The following is an 18,369-nucleotide window of genomic DNA, read 5'->3' on the forward strand; positions in this document are numbered from 1 at the left end:
CTTCAGTATATATTGATGAAAGATAAAAACTCCTTAACAAGTTTATAACTACAGATATCTATTATGTTCAATTTTCTGTGAAAACCTTAAAATATTATTTTATAGTTTCAAGCAAGTTTCACACAGGTATTTGGCTGCTTACTTCTTAAATCTCTTTTTAATTTATATATTCCCCTTTCCTCTCTCTTCTTTTATCTTCCAACTTATCCGTTGAAGAGAGCTGCCGTTCAATCTGCAATCTGTTGTTCAGTTTGCTTCTGTCCTTCAATCTGCAGATCTCTTTCTGAATTGTCCTAATTGCATGCCTTCCAACATGGTGCCTTTTACCATTTTCCTCTGACCTAGTGATTTTCTGAAGCCTAGTGGTTACATTAGGAACTAGATAACCTTCACACTTATATTGTGGCAATAATAGTTCATAGGTGATGTTTGTATTTCCTAGCATAACACTTCAAAAGGAACGTAATTTCTGATTGCATCATTCTTTTTGAGACATTAAAACCAGTTAGTAGGTTAAGGTATTGTTATCAGTTTGATGCATTCATCATAATGTTTCCATCCATAAATCAATTAGGAATTGTAGGTACTGTTCATATTTGTAGCCTGAATCTGTATTTGTTGTTGTTGTTGTTGAAGGTTGCAAATGCTTATATTCTAACTCCACATTCTTTCTTCACCTACTTTCTTGAAAATGTCCAAAGGGAAACACTTTCATCATCTAGTTGTTAATACTGAGATGAGTTTGTACAGGGAATTCAGGATAAATGAGAAATGTTTCCCCTTATTTACAGATTTTAGAAGAACAAATTGGTTTTTTAACACCTTTCATGGTGATTGTATTTTTTATTATTGGGTATAACTATGAAATCATAGATTTTAAGATATGTAAAGTATTTTAAACACTTATTTGTTGCAGTTATTATTACAGTTGTTCAAAATATTTTTTGTTTCTTTTTTCTTTTTTCTTTTAGCCACTGAGCTCCTTCAAATTGGCTTTGTTGATACTGAGCTCCTTCAAATTGGCTTTGTCGATGTAACTCAAAGCCTTCCAGTTTTCTCTCTTAAGATCTATGCTCTTCTTACGTATTTCTTGTCCAACACCTGGAAGCAGCTAGTTTTCCAAACACTCTGGCTTCTTTAAGAAGAATGTGATTTTTAAAGACCTTATTTTAAGACTAGAGATGCTTATGTCTACTGTGGTGTTCAGTGTTTCCAGACTTTCATTGGACAGAGCTTGGAAAAAAAGTGAAGATAAAAATATACCATGAGTTGATATTCAAATTTGATTCCAATATTAATTTGACTTCATAAATATTACATTTCCACATATTCAAGGGTGAAAACCTTGGATCCTAATAACAGTAGTATAAGTACTTTTTACGCATCCAATGTATATGTGTACAAATGGTTTGCTTGCCAAATACAGACACACGTACATACACACTAGCTACAGAATAACAACATGATTAGAAAAAACAGTTTGAGATCTCTACAGTGTTTTTGTCCTTACCTTATATCCTAGTGGATATGTAAGAATTACTGCATTTTAAAATTACTTGATATAATGCCTGTTTGTGTGGTTTAGCCCCCTCATATGCAATTTATTTCTTTTTTTGGTTTTTATTTCTTAAAGATTTATTTCTGCTTACATTTCATATAGTTTTTTTGTATGATTATAGGAGCATTTACGTGATTCCAAAATCAAAAGTATAAAATCAGGCGCAGTCATGGAAGTCTCCCTTCCAACCCATCCCCTTCCCTCTAGTCTTCTCTTCTCCTTCTAGGTTACCTAATCCTTAAATTAGGTTTTGGTTTATTCTCTATTTTCAATATAAGAATATTTGTATGCAGGGGTGTGCTTTTGTGATTTATGCCCTTTTTAAAGATAGTATACAGTATAGACTTTTTGCCACCTTCCTATTTTACTTGATGGTGTATACTATGTATCACTTAATAGCCGATACAGAGCTGTTTCTCATTCCTTTTTATAGCTACATAGCACTCTCTTTTATGTATATGACATAATTAATTAAACCAGTCACCTATTTATGGATCTTTGTGATGTGTCTAGTCTTCTGCTTTATAAATATTGCTCTCTTCCCACTTGAAACCCTTCTATGGCTTCCTGTTGTTCTAAATAAAAATTCAAACAACTTTCCATGGCTTACATGGTCCTGCATATTGGGTTTCTCTGAATTCTCCAACCTCGACTCACCATTTTCTGTCTGTCTAATTATTCTTTATATTCTAACTTCTCTACACTTCTTTCCATTTGTCAAATACACCCAAGATTTATCTGTCTTTAGAGTTTTGCATTTGCTAGTCCCAGCAAATACTTTTCTCAGCACCTGTTTTCATGACTGACATATTACACCCTTCACATTAGGGGAATTCAAATGCTACTGGCTCAGAAATATCTTCTGGAACAGTCCTACCTTAAGTGACACTACTATTTATTCAAGCTAGTAACCTATTTATTTTTTTCACAACACGTACCACAATCTGTAGCAGCATATGACAGATCAAATTGTTGTTATTCTATGACATCATATTGTGTTAGATTATTTGTTCATTTGATGTTTGTGCTCCTCACCTAAATATCTTTCTGACTGTTGAATCTTTCACATGCTGTAGAGTGTCCGACACTATATAGTATGGGCTCAAAAAGCATTTGTTGAACTAATGATTGAGTGAATCAATTTAATAATATCAAGCATAAAATATGCTACAAATGAAAAAATACCTATAAAGCCTTAGCAGCTTAAAATCGAACAACCTGGCTCTTTTTGTATATTTCTGTAATGTACCAAAAATTGCGTGTCTTTCACAGTATGCCACGTGTCATGGAATTAATGTTTTGTGACCTCACTTGAGTGTTGTCATACCAGACTGTAGGATCTAAATTTTTTATTGTTTTAGGGATCAAGACAATAACATTTATCTCTGATGTGTAACTCCAGTAAGCTGTGAGGCCTTTACATTTGTTTTGAGATTCTAGCTAAAGTTTTAACCATAAACCGCAGATCGTCGCCCACAAGTGAGAGAAGATATCAGACATATGGTTGTCCTAACTAGAGAAGTAGTGTTATTTCAGTTTTAGAGATGAAGACTGGACCTCAGAATTGGTAAGCAAGCTGAAAATGTGACATATTAAGTGACTTTGCTGGAATTCAATCGTACGAGTCCTTAATTCCAAATCTCATGTTTTGTGTCTGTATACACTGAATATGAAGACATAACTAAATAGGATTTTTATAATTTCTGGCCATGTAAAAATTTATAGCTTAATAAGAAACATTAAAAACTTAAAAGTTATATTTGTATAGAGAAAAGTCACCCATTTTGGTGTATTTTCATCTACCTCTATTTACTTAGCCAGGAATGTTCTCAGACTCCATGACTCAGACACCTAAAATTTACTCATGTGATAAATTTTTGACACTCTCTACAGTGTTAAAAGTATTCATAAATACTCATAAGTTTTTGGCCTAGTTAAGTCTTATAACTAACTTAACTAGTTTTGAGATGTTTTCTTTGTTCTGTTACAAAACAGCCTACTCAGCACTACACCATCCTGACACTTGCTACATTTGTCAGTTTTCTTCTGCAGTTTCTTGTCAAACTGCCATTTCCCTCAACAGCCTCTGTTAGACTCTCCCCACCCCACGCCTGCACTGCACACCAATGGCCTAAAATTCTAAATTGACAGAACCTTTAAATGGTCAGGCACATATATTTTTCATTATTGCATCCATAGCGAAAATATCCAAAGCATAAAGATTATTTTAACAAAAGACTATGAAATTTACATCATTTTAAAATCATAATCCCCCTTATTTCTGCATAAGGGAATGATATAGCTACCATTATTTACTGACTTCATGACATCACTTATTCTTTTGGTCGATTAGGACTTTTGGTAGAGGCAACTGTTGAAAAATGTCCTTATTTCACTGTATTTCTTAAACTTCTCTAATTGTCTATTACATGTCCACCTGGAAGATGTAATGAACATACAAATGTCCACACTTCATGCTTGGAGGAGTTGATTGGCCACAGTTGGAATGAACCCTGGGAGTCTGTATTTATAACAAAGAGCCTGTGATTCTGATGCCAGGGCCAATTTGGGGTTGTCACAGGTGTAAATGCTCTACTGGTTACTTTCAGAATTCTTTGAAGGTGAGAAATATGTCTTTGTCAACTAAAGAATGTCTTAAAACTTAACTGTGGTAGATGGCCGAATAGGAACAGCTCCAGTCTCCAACTCCCAGGGCGAGAGACACAGAAGACCAGTGATTTCTGCATTTTCAACTGAGGTACTGGGTTCATCTCACTGGGGAGTGCCGGACGATCGGTGCTGGTCAGCTGCTGCAGCCCCACTAGCGAGAGCTGAAGCAGGGCGAGGCATTGCCTCACCTGGGAAGCGCAAGGGGGAAGGGAATCCCTTTTCCTAGCCAAGGGAACTGAGACACACAACACCTGGAAAATCGGGTAACTCCCACCCCAATACTGCGCTTTAAGCAAACAGGCACACCAGGAGATCACATCCCACACCTGGCCGGGAGGGTCCCACACCCACGGAGCCTCCCTCATTGCTAGCACAGCAGTCTGTGATCTACCTGCAAGGCAGCAGCGAGGCTGGGGGAGGGGCGCCCGCCATTGCTGAGGCTTAAGTAGGTAAACAAAGCCACTGGGAAGCTCGAACTGGGTGGAGCTCACAGCAGCTCAAGGAAACCTGCCTGTCTCTGTAGACTCCACCTCTGGGGACAGGGCACAGTAAACAATAACAAACTCAGCCGAAACCTCTGCAGACGCAAACAACTCTGTCTGACAGCTTTGAAGAGAGCAGTGGATCTCCCAACACGGAGGTTGAGATCTGAGAAGGGACAGACTCCCTGCTCAAGTGGGTCCCTGACCCCCGAGTAGCCTAACTGGGAGACATCCCCCACCAGGGGCAGTCTGACACCCTACACCTCACAGGGTGGAGTACACCCCTGAGAGGAAGCTTCCAAAGCAAGAATCAGACAGGTACACTCGCTGTTCAGAAATATTCTATCTTCTGTAGCCTCTGCTGCTGATACCCAGGCAAACAGGGTCTGGAGTGGACCTCAAGCAATCTCCAACAGACCTACAGCTGAGGGTCCTGACTGATAGAAGGAAAACTATCAAACAGGAAGGACACCTACACCAAAACCCCATCAGTACATCACCATCATCAAAGACCAGAGGCAGATAAAACCACAAAGATGGGGAAAAAGCAGGGCAGAAAAGCTGGAAATTCAAAAAATAAGAGCGCATCTCCCCTGGCAAAGGAGCGCAGCTCATCGCCAGCAACGGATCAAAGCTGGACGGAGAATGACTTTGACGAGATGAGAGAAGAAGGCTTCAGTCCATCAAATTTCTCAGAGCTAAAGGAGGAATTACGTACCCAGCACAAAGAAACTAAAAATCTTGAAAAAAAAAGTGGAAGAATTGATGGCTAGAGTAATTAATGCAGAGAAGGTCCTAAACGAAATGAAAGAGATGAAAACCATGACACGAGAAATACGTGACAAATGCACAAGCTTCAGTAACCGACTCGATCAACTGGAAGAAAGAGTATCTGCGATTGAGGATCAAATGAATGAAGTGAAGCGAGAAGAGAAACCAAAAGAAAAAAGAAGAAAAAGAAATGAACAAACCCTGCAAGAAGTATGGGATTATGTAAAAAGACCAAATCTACGTCTGATTGGGGTGCCTGAAAGTGAGGGGGAAAATGGAACCAAGTTGGAAAACACTCTGCAGGATATCATCCAGGAGAACTTCCCCAACCTAGTGGGGCAGGCCAACATTCAAATCCAGGAAATACAGAGAACGCCACAAAGATACTCCTCGAGAAGAGCAACTCCAAGACACATAATTGCCAGATTCACCAAAGTTGAAATGAAGGAAAAAATCTTAAGGGCAGCCAGAGAGAAAGGTCGGGTTACCCACAAAGGGAAGCCCATCAGACTAACAGCAGATCTCTCGGCAGAAACTCTCCAAGCCAGAAGAGAGTGGGGGCCAATATTCAACATTCTTAAAGAAAAGAATTTTAAACCCAGAATTTCATATCCAGCCAAACTAAGTTTCATAAGTGAAGGAGAAATAAAATCCTTTACAGATAAGCAAATGCTTAGAGATTTTGTCACCACTAGGCCTGCCTTACAAGAGACCCTGAAGGAAGCACTAAACATGGAAAGGAACAACCGGTACCAGCCATTGCAAAAACATGCCAAAATGTAAAGACCATCGAGGCTAGGAAGAAACTGCATCAACTAACGAGCAAAATAACCAGTTAATATCATAATGGCAGGATCAAGTTCACACATAACAATCTTAACCTTAAATGTAAATGGACTAAATGCTCCAATTAAAAGACACAGACTGGCAAACTGGATAAAGAGTCACGACCCATCAGTCTGCTGTATTCAGGAGACCCATCTCACACGCAGAGACATACATAGGCTCAAAATAAAGGGATGGAGGAAGATTTACCAAGCAAATGGAGAACAAAAAAAGGGGGGGTTGCAATACTAGTCTCTGATAAAACAGACTTTAAACCATCAAAGATCAAAAGAGACAAAGAAGGCCATTACATAATGGTTAAGGGATCAATTCAACAGGAAGAGCTAACTATCCTAAATATATATGCACCCAATACAGGAGCACCCAGATTCATAAAGCAAGTCCTTAGAGACTTACAAAGAGACTTAGACTCCCATACAGTAATAATGGGAGACTTCAACACTCCACTGTCAACATTAGACAGATCAACGAGACAGAAAGTTAACAAGGATATCCAGGAATTGAACTCATCTCTGCAGCAAGCAGACCTCATAGACATCTATAGAACTCTCCACCCCAAATCAACAGAATATACATTCTTCTCAGCACCACATCATACTTACTCCAAAATCGACCATGTAATTGGAAGTAAAGCACTCCTCAGCAAATGTAAAAGAACAGAAATTAGAACAAACTGTCTCTCAGACCACAGTGCAATCAAACTAGAACTCAGGACTAAGAAACTCAATCAAAACCGCTCAACTACATTGAAACTGAACAACCTGCTCCTGAATGACTACTGGGTACATAACGAAATGAAGGCAGAAATAAAGATGTTCTTTGAAACCAATGAGAACAAAGATACAACATACCAGAATCTCTGGGACACATTTAAAGCAGTGTGTAGAGGGAAATTTATAGCACTAAATGCCCACAAGAGAAAGCAGGAGAGATCTAAAATTGACACTCTAACATCGCAATTAAAAGAACTAGAGAAGCAAGAGCAAACACATTCGAAAGCTAGCAGAAGGCAAGAAATAACTAAGATCAGAGCAGAACTGAAGGAGATAGAGACACAAAAAACCCTCCAAAAAATCAATGAATCCAGGAGTTGGTTTTTTGAAAAGATCAACAAAATTGACAGACCACTAGCAAGACTAATAAAGAAGAAAGGAGAGAAGAATCAAATCGACACAATTAAAAATGATAAAGGGGATATCACCACCGACCCCACAGAAATACAAACTACCATCAGAGAATACTATAAACACCTCTATGCAAATAAACTGGAAAATGTAGAAGAAATGGATAATTTCCTGGACATTTACACTCTTCCAAGACTAAACCAGGAAGAAGTTGAATCCCTGAATAGACCAATAGCAGGCTCTGAAATTGAGGCAATAATTAATAGCCTACCAACCAAAAAAAGTCCAGGACCAGATGGATTCACAGCTGAATTCTACCAGAGGTACAAGGAGGAGTTGGTACCATTCCTTCTGAAACTATTCCAATCAATAGAAAAAGAGGGAATCCTCCCTAACTCATTTTATGAGGCCAACATCATCCTGATACCAAAGCCTGGCAGAGACACAACAAAAAAAGAGAATTTTAGACCAATATCCCTGATGAACATCGATGCAAAAATCCTCAATAAAACACTGGAAACCGGATTCAGCAACACATCAAAAAGCTTATCCACCATGATCAAGTGGGCTTCATCCCTGGGATGCAAGGCTGGTTCAACATTTGCAAATCAATAAACATAATCCAGCATATAAACAGAACCAAAGACAAGAACCACATGATTATCTCAATAGATGCAGAAAAGGCTTTTGACAAAATTCAACAGCCCTTCATGCTAAAAACGCTCAATAAATTCGGTATTGATGGAACGTACCTCAAAATAATAAGAGCTATTTATGACAAACCCACAGCCAATATCATACTGAATGGGCAAAAACTGGAAAAATTCCCTTTGAAAACTGGCACAAGGCAGGGATGCCCTCTCTCACCACTCGTATTCAACATAGTGTTGGAAGTTCTGGCTAGGGCAATTAGGCAAGAGAAAGAAATCAAGGGTATTCAGTTAGGAAAAGAAGAAGTCAAATTGTCCCTGTTTGCAGATGACATGATTGTATATTTAGAAAACCCCATTGTCTCAGCCCAAAATCTCCTTAAGCTGATAAGCAACTTCAGCAAAGTCTCAGGATACAAAATCAATGTGCAAAAATCACAAGCATTCTTATACACCAGTAACAGACAAACAGAGAGCCAAATCAGGAATGAACTTCCATTCACAATTGCTTCAAAGAGAATCAAATACCTAGGAATCCAACTTACAAGGGATGTAAAGGACCTCTTCAAGGAGAACTACAAACCACTGCTCAGTGAAATCAAAGAGGACACAAACAAATGGAAGAACATACCATGCTCATGGATAGGAAGGATCAATATCGTGAAAATGGCCATACTGCCCAAGGTAATTTATAGATTCAGTGCCATCCCCATCAAGCTACCAATGTGTTTCTTCACAGAATTGGAAAAAACTGCTTTAAAGTTCATATGGAACCAAAAAAGAGCCCGCATCTCCAAGACAGTCCTAAGTCAAAAGAACAAAGCTGGAGGCATCACGCTACCTGACTTCAAACTATACTACAAGGCTACAGTAACCAAAACAGCATGGTACTGGTACCAAAACAGAGATATAGACCAATGGAACAGAACAGAGTCCTCAGAAATAATACCACACATCTACAGCCATCTGATCTTTGACAAACCTGAGAGAAACAAGAAATGGGGAAAGGATTCCCTATTTAATAAATGGTGCTGGGAAAATTGGCTAGCCATAAGTAGAAAGCTGAAACTGGATCCTTTCCTTACTCCTTATACGAAAATTAATTCAAGATGGATTAGAGACTTAAATGTTAGACCTAATACCATAAAAATCCTAGAGGAAAACCTAGGTAGTACCATTCAGGACATAGGCATGGGCAAAGACTTCATGTCTAAAACACCAAAAGCAACAGCAGCAAAAGCCCAAATTGACAAATGGGATCTCATTAAACTAAAGAGCTTCTGCACAGCAAAAGAAACTACCATCAGAGTGAACAGGCAACCTACAGAATGGGAGAAAATTTTTGCAATCTATCATCTGACAAAGGGCTAATATCCAGAACCTACAAAGAACTCAAACAAATTTACAAGAAAAAAACAAACAACCCCATCAAAAAGTGGGCAAAGGATATGAACAGACATTTCTCAAAAGAAGACATTCATACAGCCAACAGACACATGAAAAAATGCTCATCATCACTGGCCATCAGAGAAATGCAAATCAAAACCACAATGAGATACCATCTCACACCAGTTAGAATGGCGATCATTAAAAAGTCAGGAAACAACAGGTGTTGGAGAGGATGTGGAGAAATAGGAACACTTTTTCACTGTTGGTGGGATTGTAAACTAGTTCAACCATTATGGAAAACAGTATGGCGATTCCTCAAGGATCTAGAACTAGATGTACCATATGACCCAGCCATCCCATTACTGGGGATATACCCAAAGGATTATAAATTATGCTGCTATAAAGACACATGCACACGTATGTTTATTGCAGCACTATTCACAATAGCAAAGACTTGGAATCAACCCAAATGTCCATCAGTGACAGATTGGATTAAGAAAATGTAGCACATATACACCATGGAATACTATGCAGCTATCAAAAAGGATGAGTTTGTGTCCTTTGTAGGGACATGGATGCAGCTGGAAACCATCATTCTTAGCAAACTATCACAAGAACAGAAAACCAAACACCTCATGTTCTCACTCATAGGTGGGAACTGAACAATGAGATCACTTGGACTCAGGAAGGGGAACATCACACACCGGGGCCTATCATGGGGAGGGGGAAGGGGAGAGGGATTGCATTGGGAGTTATACCTGATGTAAATGACGAGTTGATGGGTGCAGCACAGCAACATGGCACAAGTATACATATGTAACAAATCTGCACGTTATGCACATGTACCCTACAACTTAAAGTATAATAATAATAAATAAAGTAAAAAAAAAAAAAACTTAACTGTGCATATGAGTCACCTGGGAATGGTGTTAAAATGTAGGTTCTCATTCTGTAGGTCTGGGGCAGGGACTGAGAGTCTGCATTTCAGAAAAGCTCCCAGTTGATGCCGGTGTTGTTCATCTGTGAAACACAATTTGAGTGCCTCTCGCCTATATGGCTTTTAGAATAACCTTGGGACTTAAAAAATATATATATATATAAAAAATATGTGTGTGTGTGTGTACATATATATATACAGTTCAATTAAATCAGAATCTTTAAGAGGACATAAGATATTTAAAGTGATTCTCAGGTGATTCTAAATTCACAGTGATTCCATGTTTAACCAGGGTTCAAAACCAGTGTCCTAAATGAAAATGCAAATGAGAAAGAAAACTAAAATTTCCCTTTTTTTAGTTACCAGACTTACAACACTCATGCCATTTAAAGTCCAGTTGTAGGCAAAGAAAACTTAGGCTGCCTAAATGCATATTTTTATGCCAAGTAAAAATTTCTGTGAGTTCTTCTCTACCTTAAGTCCAGATTCCAGGATTCAGGCACCTGCCTTTGTGTGTGTGTATGTGTGTTTGTGTGTGTGTGTTTGAAAAACTGCAAACATTAAACTATAGTTATCATAATCCTCTTTTATGTATCATTGGTAGGTGAGTAATAGGGCAGATGTATAGGGGCAGAGCCTTAATATTTGTGCCAGTGAATCAACGACTTGAATTGCTGTCCATGGTCCTGGTGCTATGACCCATTTGTTTTCCTGAAGTTTAGTTGTTAACAGGTTGTCAAAGACTTTTATTTATTTATGTTTTTACCTTATTGGCTCTTTCTCCATGCGCCTTTCTTACCTATATATGAAATAAGAGAATATTATATTGCATATATTCTTAAAAGCACCAAACGAGAGGGAAAGAGACCTAGAAATATCAGGATATCACAAAGGGTTGTTTAGAGTAAAAGCAAAATAGTACTATCATTTCTCCCTGTCAGCAGAGCATTTCATTATGTGGAATACAGTGACACAGGTAAACTTGAATATGTCATTGTATATTTTATTTTTCAAAAGATCATTCATAAGCTATTAACAGATATTTTTATAGCTGCCACTATTTATCAGAAAATTGCAGTTTTAATTTTTTTCTGTTCAAAAGCAAGTTCTTAAAAAACAATTCAGAATTCTATTTTTGGACATGAGAGTCCTGAACATGCCCTCCTACCGCAAACCACTAGAAAACTGTAAAATAGAAGAAAGAACCATTCTCAAACATTGGAAACAGTTTAGGGCTGTTATCCATGATTTTTAAAAAAGGAACATGATGGGCAATATGATATTCCCAGATTTCTCCCTGGAGACGTAGTCTGGACCATGACCCAGAAAGTGGGCTCCCAAGCAGAGCACATCAGTCTTGCTAAAATGGGATAACAGTAGTTAAGAGCTTGGAGAGGCTAAGGTAGCTGGTGTTTGTAGGACAGAATATGACAAGAGCAGAGAGAAACACAGTAAAGGAGCTTCGTGGATCTGTGTAGGAGTCACCTTGAGTCTATTGCTGGATATTAATTTGCACCGGCTAGCACAAAATTTCATCAGACTGGTGAAGAATTACCAAGCATGTATAAGCTGAACACCTATCAGAGATTACATAGGAATGGGGGATATACAAGTTACAACAAGCCAGATTGGAGACAGTTTGTAGGCATACCTCAGGGCATTCAACATAGATTCCTGAAGGAGAATTCTTTAGAATTGGAATAAAGTAACACTAGAGGAAAGACATCTCTAGAACAACCACCACAAAGCAAAAATAAATAAAATAAAAGGCCTCAAAAATATGAGACTGATCCACAAATTACTTTACTGACTTCAAAGTAAATTGCAATATTATTTAAAAGAAGGCAACACATTTTTAACATGCAAATATGTAATTTTACAATATTTAACATCCAATAAATTATTAGTTAAGATTGAAAGAGGCAAGAAAAATATGCCCTATTTACCAGGAGAGAAATTCAATAACAAAAAGAGACTTAACAACAGTAATAATATTAGCAGACAGTTTTAACCTAGTTATTATAAATATGCTAAAGAATTTGAAAATATAAAAAATAATGCAGAGATAAAAATATAAAAAGCAAAATGAAAATTCTAGCGCTTACAAATGCAGTATCTAATTTTTTTAAAAAAATCAAATTATTTCCTAATATTCTTTACATCCTATCACCATCCCACCTTGGAGACTTTAGCTGAGTGTTTGAAATGGTCCCACGGCTCACTGATGACGTTATTCATTACTTTCATAATTTTTTCTTTCGGCTTTTCATTTTGGTAATTTCTAATGCTATGTAAGTCCACACTACTTTTTCTTCTGTAATGCGTAATCTTCTGTTCATCTCATCAATTGTACTTATCATTTCAAACATTGTAGTTTCCATATATTGATGTTTTGAGTCTTTTAAGTATTTTCCACGTATCTACTTAACTTTCCAATCTTTCCTTGAATATATGGAATTCAGTTATAATTATCATTTTAATGTTCTGATATACTAATTTTTTTTTTTTTTTTTTTTTTTTGAGGTGGAGTCTCTCTCTGTCACCCAGGCTGGAGTGCAGTGCAGTGACCGGATCTCGGCTCACTGCAAGCTCCGCCTGCTGGGTTTACGCCATTCTCCTGCCTCAGCCTCCCGAGTAGCTGAGACTACAGGCGCCCGCCACCATGCCCGGCTAGTTTTTTGTATTTTTTTTAGTAGAGACGGGATTTCACCATGTTAGCCAGGATGGACTCGATCTCCTGACCTCGTGATCTGCCCATCTCAGCCTCCCAAAGTGCTGGAATTACAGGCTTGAGCCATGATATACTAATTTTATCATGTATCATTTCTTGGTTAGTTTCAATTGAGTATTTTTTTTCTCCTCGTTATAGGTCATATTATTTTGTTTCTTCTCATACCTTGATTGGATGGCAGACATTGTGAATTTTACCCTATTAGTTGTTGGATGCTTTTGTATTTTTTTTTATTTTAAAATATGTAATTGACAAAGATTAAATATATTCGAAGTGTACAATGTGATGATAAGGTATACATATACATGTGTAAGGATTACCACAATCAAATTAATTAATACATTCATCACCACTTATGCCTTACTTTAAATTCCCCAGAACTTGTTCATCTTATACCTGAATGTTTGTACTTTTTGACCAACATCTCCCCATGTTCTTTTCCTCCCATTCCCTGGTAATCACCCTTCTACTGTCTGCTTGTATGAGTTCAGCATTTTCAGAGTCACATATAAGTGATATCACACAGGGTTTATCTTTCTATGTCTGGCTTATTTCACTTAGTATAATGTCTGCCGGGTTCAGATATGTGTTACAAATGGTTAGGATATACTTCTTTTTCATTATTGAATAATATTCCATTATGAATATGTACCACAATTTCTTTATCCACTGTACCATCAGTCTTTATCTCTGGATGGAAAATTAGGTTGTTTCTACATTTTGACTATTATGAATAATGCTGCAATAAACATCAAGGTGCATACATCTCTTTGAGATCCTGATTTCATTTTCTGTGGATACATACCCAGAAGTGAAGTTTCTGGACCATATTGTAGTACTATTTTTATTTTTTTGAGGAAGCTCCACACTGTTTTCCGAAATGGTTGTACCAATTTACCTTCCTACCAACAGAATAGAAAAGTTCCCTTTGTTCCACAATCTAATCAAAACTTGCCTTTTTCATAATAGCCAGCCTAATAGGTGTGGGGTAATATCTCACTGTGATTTTGATTTGCATTTCTTCTGATGATTAGTGATATTGAGAAACTTTTCATATACCTTTTGTCCATTTGTATGTCTTTGGAAATATGTCTACTCAAGCTGTTTGCCCACATTTTAAATGAATTTGGGGTTTTGGGTTGTTTTTTTTTTTTTGCTATTGAGTTGTATGACGACTTTATATATTTTGGATATTAAACCCTATTAGGACATATGGTTTGCAAATATTTTCTCTGATTTAATTGATGCCTGTTTATTTTGTTGATAGTTTCCTTTGCTGTGTGGAAACTGTTTTAGTTTGATGTAGTCCTACTTGTTTGTTTTGGCTTCTGTTGCCTCTGCTTCTTTTTTGTCATATCCAAAACATCATTGCCAAGGCCAAAGGCAAAGGGCTTTTCCCCTATGTTGTCTTCTAAGAGTTTTACAGTTTCAGACCTTACATTTCTTTTATATGGTATAAGACAAAGTTCCAATTCTTTTTTTTGCCTGTGGATATCCAGTTTCCTCAAAACCGTTTATTGAAGAAACTTTCCTTTCCTCATTATGTATTCTTGGTGCCTTGGTATTAGTTAAATATCATTTAGCTCTGTTCCTGAATAGCTTAAAAACAGTTTATTTTTCGGCTGTTAGGTGGAAACAGACCTGTTCAATCCGGAGCTAATTTTGCCCCATTAATGAGGTAAATCTCTTTTGGGAACGCTCTCCAATGCCTTTTGAATTATCAGGTTAGCTGGTGTGGGTGATGATGAAGGGAACTATTTCAAGTGTGAGTTTGAGAGCTTGATCTCTTTAACCCTTCAGGTGGTTTTATCCTCAGGCTTGGCTAGTTCCCTCACATTTGTGTGTTCAGCTGAAGACTCTAGAGGAACCCTCTGCAGATCTCGGAGACACTCTCCCTCTGCACAACTGTCTCCTGTCAGGTATCTGCTCTGCAAACTTTAGCTGTCTCTGCCTTTCTGAACTCCCAACTTTATCTTTTCAACTCACAGAGAAGGCTAGGCTCCTTTTGGGAATTTCCTCCGTTTGCCACAGACTATAAACCCTGTGGCAAAAAGTTAAGGTGGTATGCTGGGGCAACTGCAGGCTCACCTCCTTTATTTCTCATCTCTGAGATTGACATACTTGGTTGCCTGATAGGCATTGTCTTAAACACTGCTGTTTTATATTTTTTATTTCTCTCTCTCTCTCTTTCTTTTTTGTAGTAGTTTTGGGTGGAAGTGTATATCCAGCCCCTGTGGCTTCCTTAGGCTGAAAGTGGAAATTCCTTCCCCCCCAAAAAAAAAAAATCATATTAAAAAAAAATCCCACTTCTTTTTCTGTAACTTATCTTCTATCGTTAATTTACATTTTCTACTCTCAATTTGAGAGTAACACATTATAAAATTGTAGTTTCAACAGGGAGACTTTTTCAAAGAATCTTATTGTCTGTTGTTAACTATTGACATGAATTTTCTATCCATTCACTTCATTTTATTCTAAAACAAAGTTTTGTTAGGCTAATATACTAATGGGTCTTTATGATAAAAATATAGGTAATACAGAAAGAAATTAAAATAAATTTTTAAAAGATTTCTTGAGAAATTGGTGTGTAATATCTTTTCAAAATACAGCTTGGTCAAACATAAATATTCCTAGTCACCACACAAAATAATTAGTTAAAAACAGACAATAAAATCTCTAAATGGTGCCTTATTACACAAAAAGTCTATACCAAAATATAGACATTGAAGCCATAAAAGGATTTTTAAAGAATCAAAGCAGATTAAAACCCAAAATTTCTTAGAAAATGGTATTCTATATTAAAAAAAAAATCTAGTTAAAAGTATTCTGATGTATAGAAAGCTTGGTATGTTAAATAGCATTTAAAAACTGAATTTTTAGAAAATATATTTCATATATTCCACTGAAAGCAAGAAGCTGAATAGTTATTCATAATTGTGAATTCAGAATCAAAAAAAGCAAAGAAGGCTGAAGGTTAAAATAAACATGAAAAATATACTTAAAATGTCATATGCCATGCAAATGGTTGGATTGTTATAAAATGGTTCCCTGATTCACAGAAATCATCACTGCTGTTAAAAAATATTAGAATGCTTTCAGGCACCTCATTGTTGTAGATACTGTGTCAGAATCAACTAGTTTGGGGCCAATTCTTATTTGTCTTTATTATTTCTAAAAATGCTTCACAATGTTTATTCCCATGAGAATCTACTTTACTCATATTAATTTTTTTCTTTTTAAAAGAATTATACACAAATTAAATAGTAATACATAAATCATATTACTTACAATTTATTTGGAACATGCACAATTTAGGAAAATATGATGACCATCCATAATTTACCTGCCATTCTCCCTTCATTAGTAATTTATTGAAAATTTTGTTATTGTAAATACTTATTGAATCATTATTTGCGATTTAGGTTATGCCCTTTTTGTATTTCTTAAGTAGGACCTACTGGATTCAGTTTTTTTTTTCTTTTTTAATTTTAATTTTATTTTCTGTTAATTTTTTTTTTTTACTTTTATTTTGGGTTCGGGGTACATGTGAAGGTTTGTTACGTAAGTAAACTCATGTCATGGGGGTTTATTGTACAGATTATTTCATCACTCAAGTATTAAGCCCAGTACCCAATAGTTATCTTTTCTGCTCCTCTCCTTCTTCCCACTCTTCATCCTCAAGTAGACCCCGATGTCTGTTGTTCCCTTCTTTTTGTCATGAGTTCTCATCATTTAGCTCACAGTTATAGATGAGAACATGATGTATTTGGTTTTCTGTTCCTGTATTCATTTGCTAAGGATAATGGCCTCCAGCTCCATCCATGTTGCTGCAAAAGACATATCCTCATTCTTTTTTTTTGGCTGCATAGGATTCTATGGTGTATATCTACTGCAGTTTATCCAACCTGTCATTGATGGGCATTTAGGTTGATTCTATATCTTTGCTATTTGGAATAGTGCTGCAATGAACATCTGTGTGCATGTGTCTTTATGGTAGAATGATTTATATTCCTCTGCGTTTATACCCAGTAATGAGATTGCTGGGTTGAATTGTATTTCTATTTTTGTTTTTGTTTTTTAAATTATACTTTAAGTTCTAGGGTACATGTGCATAACGTGCAGGTTTGTTACATATGTATACATGTGCCATGTTGGTGTGCTGCACCCATTAACTTGTCATTTACATTAGATATATCTCCTAATGCTATCCCTTCCCCCTCCCCCCTCCCCACAATAGGCCCCGGTGTGTGATGTTCACCTTCCTATGTCCAAGTATTCTCATTGTTCATTTCCCACCTGTGAGTGAGAACATGCAGTGTTTGGTTTTCTGTTTTTGCGATAGTTTGCTGAGAATGATGGATTCCAGCTGCATCCATGTCCCTACAAAGGACACGAACTCATCCTTTTTTATGGCTGCATAGTATTCCATGGTATATATGTGCCACATTTTCTTAATCCAGTCTGTCACTGATGGACATTTGGGTTGATTCCAAGTCTTTGCTATTGTAAATAGTGCCGCAATAAACATACGTGTGCATGTGTCTTTATAGCAGCATGACTTATAATCCTTTGGGTATATCCCCAGTAATGGGATGGCTGGGTCAAATGGTATTTCTAGTTCTAGATCCTTAAGGAATCGCCACACTGTTTTCCACAATGGTTGAACTTGTTTACAGTCCCACCAACAGTGTAAAGGTGTTCCTATTTTTCCACATCCTCTCCAGAACCTGTTGTTTCCTGATTTTTTAGTGATTGCCATTCTAACTGGTGTGAGATGGTATCTCATTGTGGTTTTGGTTTGCATTTATCTGTTGGTGAGTGATGATGAGCATTTTTTCATGTGTCTGTTGGCTGTATGAATGTCTTCTTTTGAGAAATGTCTGTTCATATCCTTTGCCCACTTTCTCATGGGGTTTTTTTGTTTTTTTCTTGTAAATTTGTTTGAGTTCTTTGTAGGTTCTGGATATTAGCCCTCTGTCAGATGAGTAGAATGCAAAAATTTTCACCCATTCTGTAGGCTGCCTGTTCACTCTGATGGTAGTTTCTTTTGCTGTGCAGAAGCTCTTTAGTTTAATTAGATCCCATTTGTCAATTTCGGCTTTCGTTGCTATAGCTTTTGGTGTTTTAGACATGAAGTCCTTGCCCATGCCTATGTCCTGAATGGTATTACCTAGGTTTTCTTCTAGGGCTTTTATGGTTTTAGGTCTAACA

The sequence above is a fragment of the Macaca mulatta genome, chromosome 15 (assembly GCF_049350105.2).
Source record: "Macaca mulatta isolate MMU2019108-1 chromosome 15, T2T-MMU8v2.0, whole genome shotgun sequence".
In the NCBI taxonomy this organism is placed as follows: Eukaryota; Metazoa; Chordata; class Mammalia; order Primates; family Cercopithecidae; genus Macaca; species Macaca mulatta.